This window comes from Ornithorhynchus anatinus, chromosome 3 (assembly GCF_004115215.2).
Source record: "Ornithorhynchus anatinus isolate Pmale09 chromosome 3, mOrnAna1.pri.v4, whole genome shotgun sequence".
NCBI lineage: Eukaryota > Metazoa > Chordata > Mammalia > Monotremata > Ornithorhynchidae > Ornithorhynchus > Ornithorhynchus anatinus.
In genome coordinates this window covers 33,409,104-33,428,296 of record NC_041730.1, presented here as the reverse complement: position 1 = coordinate 33,428,296, position 19,193 = coordinate 33,409,104, and the positions used below count along the sequence as shown (strand labels likewise).

The window sequence follows — 19,193 nt, the reverse complement described above, 5'->3', positions numbered from 1 at the left end:
TACTCTAGCACCTACAGTGTCTGTATCAAATACTGGTAATATTGCAAGTTTTAGTATCAAATGAGTCATTCAAAAATGCAAATTCCGATTTATTTTACTTTCTCTGCTAAACAAAAACTCTGTTGTCTCAGATCTGAGCATGTTTTCCATTATCTAAACATTTTATTGTAGGGTACACATAGATTAATATCTATTAACACAATACATCCTTTGTCTCCTTTCAGTATTTTAGTCAGGTAGAATTTTCATTTTTCTTTTCTAGCCAAATCATCTTTTCATAGCCTTTAAAAATATAACAACAACAACAACAAAAAACTTTTACGAAACATAAAGTGCTCATCTTTTGTTAAAGTTTCCTTGTTATTATAAAACTAAGGAAATAGTTTTTAATAAAGTTTGTCAAATATCCAATAATCAGTAAGACCTTAGCAGATGAAATAATGGGAGGCCCTTTTGCAAGGGAAGCCCAGTTTGGTTTTAGTCTAGCAGTGGCTTCAAATCAAACCATCATGACCTAGTGGATAGAGCATGGGCCTGGGAGTCAGAAGGATCTGGGTTCTAATCCCAGGTCTGCCATCTGTCTGCTGTGTGACCGTGGGTAAGTTGCTTAACTTCTCTGTCCCTCAGTTACCTCATCTGTAAAATGGGGATTAAGACTGTGAACCCCATGTGGGACATGGACTGAGTCCAACCTGATTAGCTTATATCTACCCCAGTGCTTAGTTCAGTGCCTGGCACATAGTAAGTGCTCAACAACTACCATTTTTTTTAAATCAATACATAGCCCAACTCATTTTGCATTTATCCACCATGTTTAGAACTAACTATTGATGGAGGTTTGTGATGGAGAATCACCTATAGCTCATATATGATGCCCTTAATAGTACCCTTATTACTTTTCTGTTTCATTTTCTCTCTTAAAATTCCCCTTTCAGCAATCACACTATTTCCTTATGATGATGATAATGATGATGATGATGATGAATGGGGTCCCTTTCCCTCTTCATTATCCCTCTTCCCATTCTGAGCTCCTGATGGAGAAATAGAAGTATCTGTTGACAGTTCCCGCAGTGCAGTTTAGAGACTAGGTGCTCACCTTGATTGAGCAAGGGGCAGTAAAATTCCCCTATTAAACTTTGGAGGTTACCACGTGGGAGATTTCCTCTCTCAGAGACATATACATAGATAGAATCTCCCCATCAGTAATAATATCTGTGAATTTGAACATATGGATGTATAATAAAAATTGTATTTTTTAAGCACTTACAATGTGCCAAGCGCTGTTCTAAGTACTAGAGTAGATATATAGTACCCAGATCTCGGGCACAGAACCTGTCCCAACCAGGGTTCGCATTCTAAATATGAAGGAAAACAGGTATATGTATATGTGTTTAGATATACCTCTGTAGATATATATACAATCCAAGAGTTCTGTTTATTCTGTTCTGATTTTCCTCTCAGTTTTAAAACATGCTCTTTTAATGCTATTTACCCAGATAGTCCAAGTAAACAGAAATGAGAGAGATGCCAGAAGCAATCCTTTGATGTTTGTTCAGGATCCTGTGATGTTCTAAGAATAAACTAAATGCAGGTTTCTTGACATGGTTACTAAGTTGGTCATTTATCCATTTTTTGCTTGAATGTTCTCTGAGACTATTGGGAACATGAGAATTCAGCAAATATTTAATAATAATAATAATAATTTTGGTATTTGTTAAGCACTTACTATATGCCAGACACTGGGGTGGGTACAAGGAAATTGGATTGGACACAGTCCCTGTCCCATGTGGGGCTCACAGTCTCAATCCCCATTTTACAGATCAGGTAACTGAGGCTCAGAGAAGTTAAGTGACTTGTCCTAGGTCACACATTAGACAAGTGGTGGAGGAGGAATTAGAATGCATGACCTTCTGACTCCCAGGCCTGTGCTCTATCCACTATACTATGGTGCTTCCCATAAAATGTCAAAACTCACTATCATTCAACTAAATGTTTGTCCCCTTTCCTCCTTTCACTTAAATGTTTGATTCCAGTCTTAGGAAAGGATTTATCTGATGGTGAATGGTCATCAGGAGGTCAGGGATCATGGCTTCAAATGGGGCCAGAGTTCATGTTTACCATAATGGGATTGTGATAGTGAGGAGGGAAAAGTTAAATTACTCTCTCCCATGCTACTACCATAAGGTTGGGAGATATCTAGATGCTGGTCTTTGTCTTTCTCACCTATGGCTATCTCCACAGACAATCCTCTACCTGCTTTTTTGGTTGTTCTAGAGGAAGGGGAAGGAATAGATTGGTTGACTATTCTAATTGACTAGTGTGATGTTATTAAAAGGCAAAGGACCCTTTGAGCATCTCCTCCAAGAGGTCTTCTCAGACTAAGTCCACTTTTCCTCAGCTTCCCCTCCCTTCCACGTCACTTTGACTTGCTCCCTTTGCTCTTCTCCCCACCCTGCCCCACAGCACTTATGTATATAAGTATATATGTATATATCTATAAATCTATTTATTTATATTGATGCCTGTTTACTTGTTTTGATGTCTGTCTCCACCCCCCATCTAGACTGTAAGCCCACTGTAGGCAGGGATTGTCTCTATTGCTGAATTGTAGTTTCCAAGTGCTTTGTACAGTGTTCTGCACACAGTAAGTCCTCAGTAAATGTGATTGAATGAATGAATGAATGAATGAATGAATGAATGAATGAGCATCTCACAGCCCTGTGTGTTCACTCTCAGCAGTTCTGGAATCTGGAAAACAGATACCTCAGCTGTGACAGATTTTTCTGGAATACCTGGGATGCTTTGTCTATCCTGCCCTAAGATTCTACTGTACTCTCCCAAACATATAATACAGTGCTCTGTCCACAGTGAATGCCTAATAAATACCACTGATTGGCAATCTTCTTGAAGTATTCTGATTGCACAAGAAAAATTGTTGTATGTGAGTTTCTCTTCTCTTCCTGCCTCTGGACTCTGCACACAGGAGACGGAGCATGGCGTTCTAATGAAGTGAACAACTTTTCTTTTAAGTAAAATTGACCTGTGGGAAAATATGCCTCACTCAGCACCCTAAAGAGCAAGTATGCCATCTTCCTTGTGAAATAATCAGAAAAACTAACACAGGAAGAATGTCAGGATGTTCTGATTCCGACTCAGCTCATTTATGCAAATAAACACACTGCACGCATTGCAAACGTAAATATGCCTTGCTATCTTTCTGGGCAATTTCCATATCCCTTTGCTGTCTTCTGAGAACACTTAGCCCAGAGAAATTATACCTGGCTGGAGGGGTTTCAGGGATCCTTTCTTTTATCCATCTGAGGAACTGGAGAAAGTTACAGGTGTGGGTATTGTTCCTAAGCACAACCAGAAATAATTTTGCCTGACAGTTCCAGAATTATGGCCCATTTGTAGCACATGGGACTAAGAATCACCACTGATACAACAGCACGTTTCGGTAAACACATAATGAAACGTTTTATGACTTCTCCCCTCCAGGACAATATGCTTCATAGCTTTCCAACAAGCATTTAGATACACCTTTGAGAAATCATATTTAGTTTATGTGAGACTTAGCAAAGGTCAACATGAGCAAAGGACAGACTGCATATTGTTAAGCTTATAAACCACAGTCACCAGAAGGACTTTTTGTTTTATTGACTGATCCAGACCACAGGAATTCATTCATTACTTTCTTTCTATTCACGCAGGTACTGCATCAGGTCTGCCGCAGGGTCTCCTGCTAAGTGATTTCTCTTCCGAAGAAACAAAGCAAAACAAAGGTAAACCCATTCCTTATTTTGCCTATGAAAATGAACCTTTGAGCCTAAGGCTATGATCAATGCAAAACAAACTTAACCCATCATTTTCAAAAGCCTAATTGCAAATGGTTGTTTAGGAGTACAAAACCAGGGGGAAAGCATGCCAAAAGTTCCACCGTGTGAATACCTGGATTGGACATCTTCTGTGGGAACAAGAAGTCATGCAGAGATTCGTTGTTTGTCCCCAATCTGTCTTATGACATTAGGTGGATCAAAGTTCTGTTGTGGGGGGAAAAAAAAGTTTTTTCCTGTTCAACTGCCGGGTGCAAGTGAAGAATGACTATATTGGAGGACTATGTTCTGTTTCTATTGGTTATGCATGAAAGTTGCCGTGGGGAATATTTTTGATCAGGGATTGTGTCTAGCACAAATGGATTGATTTTTGTTTTTGCTTTTCCATTCCTTCTGGAGCCGACTCTGCTGAAAGAGAAATTGTCTTTCCTGGTTTGGATTCAGAGTCACACCCTCAGAAAGAATTAGAAGCGTGGGACATTCCAAGTTTAGTTCTAGTGTCTTAATGAAACAAGTTCCTACTTGGTGATTTCTAAGCTTAAAAGGGGGTGGGGGGAAGTCTTCACAGACTCTCAAACAATGAAATCTTCCTGAATGTGGGGATAGGGGGTTTGGGGGGAAGGGGTGGTGGTGATGAGCAGTGAAGGGAATAATATCGTCTGGAAGGAAATGAATGTGAATGACAACATTCCCTGTTGCCCATGGTTTTTCAAAAATTCTTCTGTAATTTACAAGATATAACAGAAGACCACCAACTGGTCATTTTAGTAATAGACTAGAGCAGGTCCCTTTCCTCCCCTTTCCCTTCCTCGCCCCCATTACTGTCCGTTCTCCTCCTCCCCTTTTCCTTCTTCCCTCTCACCTTCCTGCTTCCCCTCTCTCTGCTTCTCTCCTCATCTCTTTCTCTCCATCCTTTTTCTTTTCAACTCACCTTTCCTCCTCTCTATCATCATCTCCCTTTCCTGCTCTTTCTCCCTCTCTTCCCTCCTTTCTTTCCTCCTGCTTCCCCCTTTCTAACTCCTGCTTCTTTTTACCTCTCCTAAACTCTGTCTCCTCTCCCTTGTTGCCATGCCCCTCAACCACCCTCCTGCCCCACAGCACTCCATCCCAATTTGGCCCTGTGTTCCAGATGAAAGATTTAGCACACTCACATGAAAGGGCCCTATTTTTGAAAATAGAATAAATTATTTCACTGTTTTATAAAATGCCACTTGTTTAAGCTTTAGTGAGATCATTTTTTCTTAAAGTATTGAATAATGGTGGAATTTCTTAAGCATTTACTGTGTTCCAAGTGCTAGGATAGGTATAAGATAATCAGGCTAAACCATATTTTTCCCACATAAGAGAACGAGAGGATAAGAAGATTAGTCAATTAATGGCATTTATTGAGCACTTGCTATGTGCAAAACACCGTACTAAATACTTGGGAGAGTACAGAACAGAATTAGCAGACATTTTCCCTGTCCATAATGAGCTTACAATCTAGAGGGGGAGACAGACACTAATATGAATAAATAATTAGCATTTATAGTTTAAAGATATGTACATAAGTAATGTGGGGTTGAGTGTGAGCTCATCCTCTAGACAGTGAGCTCGTTGTGGGCAGGGATTGTCACTCTCTATTGTTGTTTTGAACTTTCCCAAGAGCACACATAGTGCTTAATAAATACGATTAAATATAGTGCACACAGTAAGTGCTTAATAAATACGATTGAATGAACGAATGAATCAATAGGTCACAGAGGTCACAGATCCAAATTCATAGATGACGCAGGAGGGAAAGTTAAAAAGAGGGCTTAACTGGGGAAGGCCTCTTGGAGAAGATGTGACCTTAATAAGACCAGATATATTATCTCCATCATATAGATGAGGAAATTGAGGCACAAGAGTGATTTTTGCCCAAGGTCACACAGGAACTCTTCTATTTTCTGCTCTTTGCTGTGTTGCCCCTTTTAGGCATCTCTGAGCCTCTGCCACATACTTTTATTACAAACAGTACTGAAGGACTGAGTGTTACACAATTCACCATTAGTTCAGGTATTCATTGATAGTAACAGTGGGAATGGGATGAATATAGTCAATTCTAAACCCAACATTCCCTTGGCCCTAACTGAGAAGCAGCATGGCCTAGTGGATAGAGCATGGGCCTGGAAGTCAGAAGAACCTGGGTTCTAATCCTAGCTTCATCACTTGTCTGCTGGGTGACCTTGGACAAGTCACTTAACTTCTCTGTGCCTCAGGTTACCTCATCTGTAAAATGGGGATTAAGGCTGTGAGCCAGATGTGTTCAACCTGATTAGTTTGAATCTACCTCAAGTGCTTGACACAGTGCCTGTCACCTAGTAAGAGCATAGCAAATACCATTTAAAAAATGATTTAAATACAAAGCTCAGGTTTTGACCTAGGGAATCCTTCTCTGTGAATGAAGCTCCCTGGAGGAGATGGGGAATAGTGAGATGGATGTGGAAATATGGCCAGAATTGTAAGGGTAAGCAGCATGGCCAAGTGGAATGAGCACAGGCCTGGGAGTCAGAGGACTTTTTTTTTTAAAGTATTTGTTAAGCGTTTACTATGTTCCAGGCACTAAAAGAGTTAATCACTTTGGACACAATCTGTGTCCCACATGAGACTCAGTCAATCTTATTCCCAATTTTATAGATGAGGTAACTGAGGAAAAAAGACGCTGAGGGACTTGCCCAGGGCCACACAGCACATAAGTGTCAGAGCCAGAATTAGAATCCAGGTCCTTCTGACTCTTAGGCCTGTATTCTATTCACTAGGCCACCCAGCTTCTCATGGACCTGGGTTCTAATGCAGACTTTACCATCTACCTGCTATATGACCTTGGACAAATCATTTAACTTCTCTGTGCCTCAGTTGCCTCATCTAAAAATGGGGTTGTAATACCTGTTCTTCCTCTTATTAAGACTATGAGCCCCATATGGGACCTGATTTTCCTATATCTACCCAAGTGCTTTGTATTATGCTTGGCACACAGAAACTGCTTAACAAATTATATTATTATTATTATAGGACTCAACAATGAAGACTCAGAGAACAACATTCATCATGCCAAACTGATACTCTAGGAAGGCACGGGGGAATAATTCTTTGGGAGAAAGCAGAAGAGCCTATGTGGTACCCGGATTGGGTCTGACCTAATTAACTTGTATCTACCCCAGTGCTTAATACAGAGGTTGGCACATAGCAAGAGCTTAACAAACACCACAATTATTATCATAGGTTTTAGGGAGCCATATAGTGTTATTCCTGATTAGCATAGCCAGTGCACACACATATTCACTCCCAGAGCCCAGATATGTGCTCCATATCTCTTTTCCCAGCTTTTGCTCCAAGTCCAGAATGCAAATAGATCTAGACCTTCTGAGCAGGTACAGCTATCCCCACTCCTGCCAACTGAACCCTCCAGGGGAGATAGCCTTATATGAAAGACTTTGCCAATACAGGATAGAGGGCAAATGGGGCCAAGATAAGGTAGAGCTAGGAGAAAAAACTGGTCCTTATGCCATCCCACCATCCTGCACATCCTTTGTTTCCTCTGGTACCTGGATTCATCCAGCCTTATTTTCTCTCATTCCCAAACTCACCTTAGCTGAGTTGATTACACTTGGCTTCCTCCAGCCAGCTTTCTTTTGACAACATGCCATGGTACTGGACCTCAGGGCTCCAGTTGTAGGCCCTCTTGCAAAAGGTGATTCCCCTTACCTTGATGGTTCTTTATCCCAAACCAGAATTTCTTCCCATTGGGGTCCTCTACCTTAGACCAGCCAAGCTAGCAGCTGAGGTTGGGGTAGTCACTGGAGAGAGCTAAGAAGAAAGAGTCCCATTCTAACCAAGGATGCATTCTCTGAATCTGTCTTGCCTTGGCACTTGACCAGACAAGTCCCTGTACCCTAGTAACTCTTCTAAATCACACACCTAATAAGATGTGCAGATGGTTGTGTACTTTTGACAATCAGCAAATAGGCATTATATGAATAATTAGCCTGAAGAAGACCAGGTTATGCAACATTCTACAGACAGCCAAGAATCACTCTGGGAAAATGTTGCCATCTTATCCAGTATTGCAAGAACAGCCTTCCCAAGGGTAGATTGGGTTTTTTTCTATTTCTTGGTCTTTCAGTGCATCATTGAACACCATATCACCCACATAGAATGATAGAATTCATTTCTAGGTTACCAATGAAGATCAGTGGATGTGAGAATTCTGTTTTCCTCAGACTCTGGGACATGGATCATAATTATCTGCATGTTTTTAGCTAATGAACCTCTACGGTAAAATCATTTCATGATAAGCAACTCCTAAAAATGTCTTAAATATTCCAAGATGCTAGGAGTCTTTTGAGTGGGAGAGGTTCCCAGAGGACTGGAAATCCTATTCTAACGTTAGGGTATTGGTCACTGTTGCTTCCTGTCATTCTGACATTGAATGAATAGAACAAAACTATTACACAACTCTAATTTACCCCATTGGTGATGAGGAAAGGATCAGATGATGCGCCTTTCAATTCTGACATGTCTGACCATGCCGTCGTAAATAACATCAGGATCTGGATGAACTTCTCAATACAGCCAGATTTCCTTAGAAAATGCCAGAACCCAAGTCGGCTTATATGAAAATTTAAGGTCTATGAATGCAGAAAAAAGGTCTAGGCTCTGGTCCTGCCCTCTTTCACATAGTGTTGAGCCCTTTTATAGGATCTATGAATGCAGAACAAAGGTCTAGGACCTGGTCCTTCCCTCTTCGTGTATCCAGTGAGGACCAGCGTCCATATCATTCTGTACTGAGTCTGTCATCTAAAACCATCTAGTTAAAGAACATAGTCCTAGGAGACCATCAAATTTGACATTTCGAATTGCTTTTTAAATGTAGCTTCACAAGGCATTTTGTACTGTATGATAAAAATGCTAAAACAAAAGCAACTCTGGTTCTATCCAGACTGAAAAAAAACCACCAAAAAACAAAAAACGAGTCGTTCTGACTTGGCCCAGTTGTCCTTCTCCTTTAGGTAGATTTGCTTTCTCCAGAATGTGCTCTAAGGGTTTTACCATTCATAAAGATATATTTTCTAATTTTCAAATGCACGGTTCTTACTTATAGGAGTTAGACCATGGATGAAATTACAGACAGAGCAGATGGAAATGCCCAGACTATGTTAGCTGGGGAGAAGTAAAGACAACACTAATTCCTCTAGGCTGGTTTAAGTATGAAAAGCAATAATAATAATAATAATAATAATAATAATGTTGGTATTTGTTAAGCACTTACTATGTGCAGAACACTGTTCTAAGCGCTGGGGTAGACACAGGAGAATCAGGTTGTCCCACGTGGGGCTCACAGTCTTAATCCCCCTTTTACAGATGAGGGGACTGAGGCACAGAGAAATTAAGTGACTTGCCCACAGTCACACAGCTGACAAGTGGCAGAGCTGGGATTCAAACTCATGAGACCTGACCCAAAGCCCGGGCTCTTTCCACTGAGCCACGCTGCTTATGCCTGCTGCAGTTACCCATCACAGTTCCACAAAGAATGAATGATCTATGCCTGCAAGGAAACAAAAATGTGTGTTGGCTTCTGTAGGTTTCTCTCATTTGCATTTGTTTTGCATTTGCCTGTTTAGTGCCCACACTCAACATCCTCTTGGAGCACAAACCCAGTGACTTTTACCCTTTTTGTTATCCTCCTTTCTCCTCTTCTAACCTTATTCCACTTTGTTTTCCCTCTTTCACTGACGGATGAATCTGTTTTATTTATAGCTATCTGTTGATCTTTCTATCGCTCCATCTAATGTGTCTACTATAGGTCTACGCATCCTGTGGCTACTCAATAAATATGAACAGAGCTGACTATATGTTGACAGATGCTATCACTTGTAGTATCTAGGTGCTTTGAGTTGGTAAGTGCACACAGATGAAGTTTAAATTGTACATTTGCACACTAATAAAATGTAAGGTATTTAAGGGCCAGGCCTCCTTGTTGTTCAGTAAGTCCTTGGTGGTAGCTATGTCCCCAGGACTCATGGTGAACAAGGCTATCCTAGAGAAGCTGATGGTTTCAATGTATGTGGCTTCTGTCACATCTTTCAGATGAAGGTATGAAGGAGCAGAACTCCAGAGATCTGAGATTTTATTCCCATATGTGTCTCCTGAGCTATGGGAGAGATGGTTATCTTTTACTTATCTTGGCACTCTGCAGAGTGCCAGATTCCAAACTGATATATCTGCACATCTCACCTGCTTTTTTCAGGTAGGTGACTCTCCTAAGCACTTAGTACAATGCTCTGCACATAGCAAATGCTCAATAAATACCTTTGATGGATTGATATCCTGGAATTTTTTTCTATCCTCCATCATTTTGCTTTCTTTTTTTAAGTCATAGTTGCTCCCAGCAAAGGACAATACAGCACAGCACAGTAAAATATTGTGACCCAAATGTGGTCAAGAGGGAGCCAGGTGAGTAATCAGAAAAACAGAAAGGGAAGACTGAGAAAGCCTCTAAACAAAGAAGCCAGTGTCTTCTCCCTTTCTACAAGAATAAAAAGCCCCAGAATTATTGACTGTCATTTCCAAAATCAATCATGGGGGGGTGTTTTAAATGAACTGGGTTCATGTAGCCCTTCGTGTATATTCTGGGGGATTTCACAGTACTGGTGCTACATGGCTGTCTTATCTCAGGGAGATAAAAATATAGAACAAAATGGTTACACATTCTAGGTGATGAGGAAAGAGTTTTAGCCAAAAATGTCCAGATTGCTGCATCGCCTTCAGTTATGCACCTCTGGCTATAGGGATATAAAAACAATTTACTCTATTCCACTTTGCAACCAGTTTCGAAATGAAAATATAGCTGCTGGGGCTACATTTTTTAATCATTGGACTCGATTGCTGGAATAGAGGAGAGATCTTCTTGATGAAATTGCCGATGACTTTTCTTCTCTCTTGGGTTATCTCCATTGAATTGGCCTGAACAGGTTTTTGAGATCTTGTTAAATGACAGAGATTGAGGGACCTGTAGATGGTTAAGGTTATATGCATGGATGATTACTGGAGATTGCTCTGTCTGAACAAAAACTTTAAATCTTTCAATAATGATGTCATCATAATTGTCCTTGGAAACCTGGTAAAGGAACATAGTCTGGACAGCTAAGGGGGTTCTGCTCTGGGTTTGTCAACTTTAGCTCCAATTTCCTAATAATAAGATTAGCTATGGGACAGACACTATTCAGTCAATCAGTGGTATGGATTGGGTGCTTGGAAGAATACAATACAGCTGGCAGACACAATCCCTACCCTCAAGGAGTTTACAGTCTAACTGTGGAGATTCAGCAATCACTAGAGAATCTCCTTTATCTGTTCAGGCAACATATGTAGAAATTGACTCAATCCTGGGTTTGATTTGAAAGTGTTTTCAATAATTTAGGCATTTATTAATTGCTTCCTGTGGTTAAGCTCTAGGGTAGGTACAGGTTAATCAAATTGGGCATAATCACTCTCCCAAACAGGACTCAACCTCTAAGAGAGAGAGACAGAGAGGAGGCGGTTCTAATACCACTATACAGATGAGGAAACTGAGGCCTAGAAAGGTGGAGTGACTTTCCCAATGTCACACAACAAGCCTGTGGAAAAACAGAGCCTAGAACCCAGATGTCCAGACTCCCACCTTCATGGTCTTCCCTCTAGGCCACAAGGCTTCCTTCACATTTCTGCCTGCCTACAAGGACATTTTACAGTATTCTACCTTGCCCCCAGTGTTAAAGACATTAGAAAAATGAGAATGGGAAAATTAGAAGATAGGGAGATTCCACTTGGTTCAGTTAGATATTCAGAATATGAAGCATTTGGTGTTTCTCAAGCTCTCCTAAGCATGTCATTTTCATTTGAAAATGTCAGGTAATCAAAATATCCTTAGCAACAGTATTTATTGAACATTTATTGGCACACTGTATTTGGATTCTGCAAATAAATAGTAGTACTAGTAGAAGAGGTAGTAATCATAATAGTAGTAATAGTGGAAAACATTTTTTGAGCACCCACTGGGTACAATGCAGGGTACAACAGAATTGTGAGACCTGTGCCCTGCCCTCAAGAAGCTTGCATTCTAACAATGGGAGGCAAATATGGAAATGTTTTCAAATGGGGTGGTCACAATAAATACATCAACTGAATAACTGATAGTACATATGTACATAAATGCTGAGGGAGGGACCTCAAACTCTTCTTACTGACATCTTGAGTCTCCATGAAACTGTGGCCCTTAGAGTTCAAAGGGCAGCATTGAGATCTGTCTCCCCACCTCTAGACTGTAAACTCATTGTGGGCAGGGAATGTGTCTGTTTGTTGTTGTATAGTACTCTCCCAAGCGCTTAGTACAATGTTCTGCACACAGTAAGTGCTCAATTAATACGATTGAATGAACAAATGAATACAAAGACCCAAGGCCCTCAGTGGAGAAAAAAAGCCACATCTTCTTCCTCCCTACCCTAGGATTTCATGACTTCTTTGGCATCTGGGGGCTTCTTAATAGTACTGACAGTATTTATTTAGTTCTTACTGTATGCCTAGAACTGTACTAAGCACTGGGAAAAATGTAAAGGTAGGAATTAATTACGCTCTCTGTTCAGCTACACCAAGGCCCAAGGGGACAAGGTCCAGAGACTCAGCTCCCACTCAGACTGGCTCAGAACAAACTCTTTGGCTTGTGCAGGGATCATGTCTACCACTCCATTGTACTGAACTCTCCCAAACTCTTAGTACAGAGCTCTGCACACAGTAAGTGCTCAGTAAATGCAACTGACTGATCCATCCAGCCCCTCTGCAAGTAAAAGTAAAAACATGTAATTGAGGAGTTTGCTGTTTCAGCTGACATTTCCCATTTTCACATCTTGATTCAGCAGGACCTAAACTATATGGAAAGCACCAATTGAAAGGAAAATCACAATGATAGCAAGTCATCACAACTTTCTTTAAAACTCCAGAGAATACATTTTCACGTAATACTGAGAACTATGGCTATTTGGTCTAGTTTGGGAGAACACTCCTAAGACTGCCCTTCTGGATAATTGCCTGTTTTTAAAGCAAGATCCATCTTGGTTTCATTCCTCTCATGTTATTTTCTCCTTGAGAATCTGTTGTTGGTGGGCATAAAGGAATAAAAGATAAAAGGAAAATTCAGGAATTTTCACACAAGCTATATTGATTTATTCATTTCCAGTTATATTTTCTTACATTTCCAGTTATATATTTTCTCTTCTTAATAATATGTTTTATAGGTTAAAAAATCAGAAAAAGAAGCTTAAACACCAAATAAAATGTGAATTGTAATTGTGAGTCACAATTCAGCAGTGCTTTACTGAGCCCCTCTTAGGGCTTTCCTAAGCTTAGCTGAATAAACTTCCAAGCCCTCATGTGAGGTAAGAATTATTGTTCACTATTTTAGAGTTGAGGAACTAAGAAACAAAAGGTTAGCTTCTCAGGCTGTGGGAGTATTCCTATAGAGTTACCGAGGACAAGAAATGAATGAGAAAAATGCCCAAGGCCTTGAAAAGACTGACATTCTTCAAACATTCTCTACCCCAATGGCCCATTTTCAAAATCCATCCATCAGAACTAGAGAAGGCAAAGCAATATGTGACATCTCCTTGTGATTGGCTGAGCTGTTTAGTCTTCATCCTCTGCCACCTTAATGTTGTTTTGTTGGCTTTTCCCACCTATATGTGCAAGTCAGAGAGTGTCTCTGAAAAATAAAATCACTTCTTAGATGTATGGTTAAAAAATTGAGGTTGTGACATGAGAGGAAATCTGATAAGGTTACAAGGTACTGATTTAAACAGGATATGTGGAAATGGTTATATGGATCATAGAATATAACCATTTTGGAACCAACTTAATTTTAAATAATGTCACAGGAAAGAAGACCCATTCTAAATGAGCCAGTATATTCTATAAATTCACTGATGTTTTTTCTTCAAATGCCAGCAGCAATTAAACCCATCCATTTATATCCTGTTAAATCCATTATCAGATAGCAAAGAAAGTTCTTCCAGGAAGTCAGCTGATTTTACCACCATTTAAAGACAGCCTTGAAAATAGTTGGAAAAAAAATCCATCGGCCCAGAACATCTTATTAGTCCTGTACTCACAAGATCTGACTTGGCAAATAGGGCCCAAAGCACTTATTCTAATCCTTGCAACTCAATCATGGATATATATTAAATGAGGATAACCCTAATGGCGAATTCCACTGCTTCATCTTTTAAAATAATTTAGAGGGCAAAGATGGTTTTCTGTAGCACCTTACAGAAGAAAGTTTAAGTTAGCTAAGGCTTGCCCTGCTGATTACCTAGGTATTTACTGACAGCCACATTTTGTAGGTGTGGAGGAAGCAGGCTGGGGCAAATGAATTAATAGTCCTAAAAATGTTGGTAATTTCCAATATGATTCAGAGATGCCCTATTCTGTGGAAAATAAATAATGAACCCAGCAAGCTAAGTAACTGATATTGAAACTCATTGTGTTTACATTATGCAATGTCATGGACAATAGACAAAGACAATAAAGCTGCTTGGTTCCCATGACTTTGACTGTTCCATGGGATTCTCTCTTAGCTCCTGGAGAAGATTGTCATAACTGTGGATTTTTCTTTTGCCTAGGCCACAGAAAATTAAGCCATTGAGTGCCATTTTCTTGGAGTGAGGGGCAGTGGGAAAACAAAGACAAGGAAATTCCATGAGCGACAAAACACTTTTCTAACTGTGCCCAAGAGCAGTGCTCTAGTGAAATCTCAGTATATAGTGCAGCTTGCTCTTTTCCACACTGTCTACAACTACACTCACACTGTTTTTTAACACTTTGGGAATGTGCTCCTGGAGAGGTGGAGGAGAGTAGGTGGAGAAGGGCAGAGATGGGAGAGAAGGACAGCATTGTTAGAGCTTAGCAAATCTGGTGGAAGAGGGCAGAGGGAAGGGTAGAGATGGAGGAGAAGGGCAGAGTTGATAGAGGATATGGGGAGAAGGGTAGAGGGGGTGGAGATAATGGAAGAGATGGGGAGGAGGATAGAGATTAGGGAGCAAGGCAAAGATGGTGAAGGGTATGAGAAGGGCAGAGATGATGGAGCGCATGAGGAAGACAATAGAGATGGTGAAAGAGGAAGAGGTGGGGTAGAAGTGCAGAAATTAAATGGAAGGACATGTCAGATGGAGGAATGAGGAGGCGTCTAAGAAAATCAACCCAGAAAAATGGAGTCTGGAAATTTCCATTCTGGGGAAAATTTAGGATGATAAAGCCAAAATTCATTTGACTCAAGGATGTCAACTTTGCTGTTTCCCTTTCCCCACCTCCACTTCCCTTGGTACTTATCATTTTGGAGAATTAACTGAGCACTGGTCTTGGCACTTGGGGTACAGAGTAAAGATTAGCCTTGGTTTTAGCACTAGACATAATTGTATTGAACAAGTTTTATCTATGTCAGCATGCTGGCTTGTTAGACATGGAGGATGCCATTTGGTTCAGACTCCTTATAATTGCTCTCATTCTGCTCCCAAAAAGTAAAACAATGATTGGCATGATGGTGGGAAGCTGGAGATACCTACTTTTATGAAAAAGAAAAATATTCGTGGGGGGATTTTTTTTTTTTTTTACTAGGCAGAGGAAAGGTGCTTAATAAGAGAGTCTCAGTTGATTTATCCCCACATTTCCCATTCTTCACTGGAAATCCTGCTTGGCATTTGAAGACAAGAATCAATCTCCCAGTGGTTGAGGAAGGAGTTTGTGATTATTAGCAATCTTAGGACCATGTTGTGATCTTGTGGTTCCTGGCTTGTTTTTTGCCCTTTTTTCTGCATTCTTCTTTTTCCACAGTAGTTATGACCAGCAGAGCTAAACCTTGGTTCCACCACTACAACGTTCAAGAGGGTATCATAACTTCAACTTCTACTACTAATTACATTTGCCATTGGCATCACTTATGTGGCTTAGTGGCAAGAGCAGAGGTTTGGGAGTCAGAGATGTGTGTTCTAAACCCGCCTCCACCACTTGTCTATGTGATCCTGGACAAATCACTTATCTTCTCTGTGCCTCAGTTACCTCATCTGAAGAATGGGGATTAAAAGTGTGAGCCCACATGGGATAACCTGATTATGCTGTATCTACCCCAGTGCTTAGAACGGTGCTTGGCACATAGTAAGCATTTAAGAAATACCATTATTATTATTATTACTTGCCTCTCTCTTCTCTCTTTCTGTCTCTCACCAACTCCCTGCCCTTAACACGCAGACCCCCTCCCCCCTATAATTCTAGCACTGGTTAACAGTCTGTAGAAGATATAAACTTCCAGGAGAGAGTAAGTGTGAATAAAAAGCTATAAAACTGCTAGGGTTTCCCACCCCTAGCCAGTTGACTTGACTTTCCGGGTATGTAAGATGAAGGAGATGTGAAGCACTTACGACTAATTTGATTTCTTCTAGCTTCCAGACCCCAGTTGACTTCAGCCAGATCAGCCTTTAGTCCTGGATAGATACCTCAAGTCATGGAAATGACCTCATCTACTTGGTCACTGGAGGGACTCTTTCCTGATTCCCTGGTTCTGTTTGTAGGAACCAAAGCATAATGATCCAAGAGGCAAAAGATGCAATAGGTGTACATGGCAATTGCATAATTGTCAGCGTGGCTTAGCGGAAAGAACACAGGCTTGGGAGTCAGAGGACGTGGGTTCTAGTCCCAGGTCCACCTCTTGTCTGCTGTGTGACCTCGGGCAGGCCACTTGACTTCTCTATGCCTCAGTTACCTCATCTGTAAAATGGGGATTAAGACTATGAGCCCAACATGAGACAACCTAATTACCTTGTATCTACCCCAGTGCTTAGAACAGTGTTTGGCACATAGTAAGCGCTTCACAAATACCATTATTGGGAAGCAGCATGGCATAGTGGATAGAGCATTGGCTTGGGAGTTAGAGGTCACAGGTTCAAATTTTGATCCCCCACTTGTCAGCTGTGTGACTTCGGGCAAGTCATTTAACTTCTCTGTGCTTCAATTAACTTCATCTGTAGGAGGGGGATTAAGACTGTGAGCCCCATGTCGGACAACCTGATAACCTTATATCTACCCCAGCGCTTAGAGCAGTACTTGGCACGTAGTAAGCACTTCACAAATACCATCATCATCATCATCATCATCATCACAAACAAAATGCCTCTTTGTCTGTTAATGCTCATCCCAAAGGCAGGGTTCGAGAGAAGCATTTTATCAGTTGGAACACCTACCACTACCCTGACCCTGGCCTGGGAGTCCCTGACTTTCTCTTTTTCAAATAGATCAACTGACTCAGCGAATAGACTGAATTGGAAGATGTTTTATGGGCCCCAACAATTCTGCATTCAAGTGACTGAAATGAAAATGCATCACAACATTTCCTGCATTCCAGAGCAATGGTCATCATTTCTTTTCCCTCCTGCACAGCTGGGCCCCCTGGAAACAGATAGTGGAAAGAAGTTTCCCTCTCTCTCTTTCACTTCCTCTCCCCTGCTCCCCTGTCTCCCGGCACCCTCTCCGTCCCTTTTCCCCTCTCTAGAGAGAGACTGCAGAATTGTCAGGAGGGGGCTTGTGGGGAGTAAAAGGAAGGTTGTGGAGGGTATTGAGGGAACAGACAGAAACAGGTTTCCTTTTGTCTGTTCACAGGATATAATGCAAAGGGCAGTAGCCAATCAACACATAGGACCACCTGCTTGGGGCCTCGGGGTTAAGCAATGGCCATATTCGTTTCTCTCCGCCTTTTCCTTCCCTTCTGGTCTTCAGGGAACAATGTAGAAACCCGGGCTCAATGATGTAACAGAGTCTTTGTTTCTCTCCACTTCTGGGCCATCCACCGGTGTCCCAAAACCGTGGCTCTGTGGCTCTGTTTGGCTAAACCATTTTGAGACAATTTTGAGATTGTGGGACCCCCCAAGCTACCCGACCCTCTGTCCTGTCAACACCTAGAAAATCTTCTCATTTCAGAGCTTGTTCCACGCTTGGGGGCTAGATGGCACTGCAGCTTAATACACTGTCGTTTCATAGCTCCATTGTAGCAAGTAGTTTCGCTGATAAATTCAGGCTGCTACCTCTGCTTCACGAAATGTGTTCAGTTGAGGTGAAAGTAGGACTGCGCCTTCAGCCTCGCTTAGCCTTTACTCCTGCCTTCCCCTTCCTGTGAAGGGAACAAAAGGATCTTGGGATGAAGCCTTTGAAACGGAAGCAGGAAGAGGCCTGATAAAGAGAAAATACCCCGCCATCTCTAGAACTCCCCCGCTGGCCCCCCGAGAGCTTTGGGAAAGAGAAAGAAGCCTCTCTAGGTGACAAAGCAGAAGCAGTTTGGCCTAGTTGATAGCGTACGGGCCTGGGAGTCAGAAGGAGCTCAGTTCTAATCCCTGCTCCACCCCTTGTCTTCTTTGTGGCCTTGGGCAAGTCACTTCACTTTTCTGTGTCTCAGTTACCTCATCTGTGAAATGGGGATCAAGACCATGAGGCCTAGGAGGAACAGGGACTGTGACTGACCTGATTATCTTGTTTCTAACTCAGTGCTTAGGATAGTGCCTGGCACGTAGTAAGCATTTAACAAATACCATAAAAACGTACCTCATTTACACAAAATTGGTCAGCTTTTTTTCCTGTCTCACCAACATGAGAAGCAGTGTGGTCTAATGGACCTGGCTTCTAATCCCAGCTCTGCCACTTGTCTTCTATGTGGCCTTGCAAGTCTCTTAACTTGTCTGTGCCTCCGTTACCTCATCTGTAAAACAGGGATTAAGACTGTAAACTCTAATGATGGACAGAGACTGTGTCTGACCTGATTAGCAAAAAACTCCAAACTTCTCACTAGACTGAGAACCTGGAAGAAAAGATGCTTTGTTAGCCCAAGGCATCATTATTTTTACAACTGCATTGCTACGTGCTCTATTTTAGGGGTGCTACCATCTGCAAGACTTCCCATTTGAAATGTCTATATATAATATAAATGAGTTGGTACTTTTTGTGGAGTTAGATTTAAAGGCATTTTGCTTTTCTTAAAGCCTGTGATTTTCCATTTCTTATTTTCTTCTGCAACCCCTTTGCCTCCTTCCATCCCTCATTCTCTCCTCACTCCACTAGCCAAATATCCCCCCTACCTGCACCTTCAGTCTTCTGAGAGTAGCCTACCTCTGACAGGGATTTGGGGGCTCTCCCAGCAGTACGGCTAATTAGGAAGGCAGGGGCCAGGTCTGGCATTTCCACGCCTTCTATCGCCTGGCTGGACTGTTCTCAGGTGGAAAGGCCTGCCTCCTGCCTTCTGCCTCCATGGCAGCCCCGCTCCCAAACACCATTTTC

The 19,193-nt window shown here is 41.5% G+C and overlaps 1 long non-coding RNA gene across 1 annotated transcript in view; it reads left to right on the top strand.

The window, feature by feature from the left end:
• Nucleotides 1–19,193, top strand: part of LOC120638247 — a 70,602-nt gene that overhangs the window by 9,935 nt on the left and 41,474 nt on the right. The window contains exon 2 of the long non-coding RNA XR_005659808.1: nt 3,711–3,782. This is a non-coding gene — a long non-coding RNA (uncharacterized LOC120638247). The remainder of the gene's footprint in view (nt 1–3,710; nt 3,783–19,193) is intronic.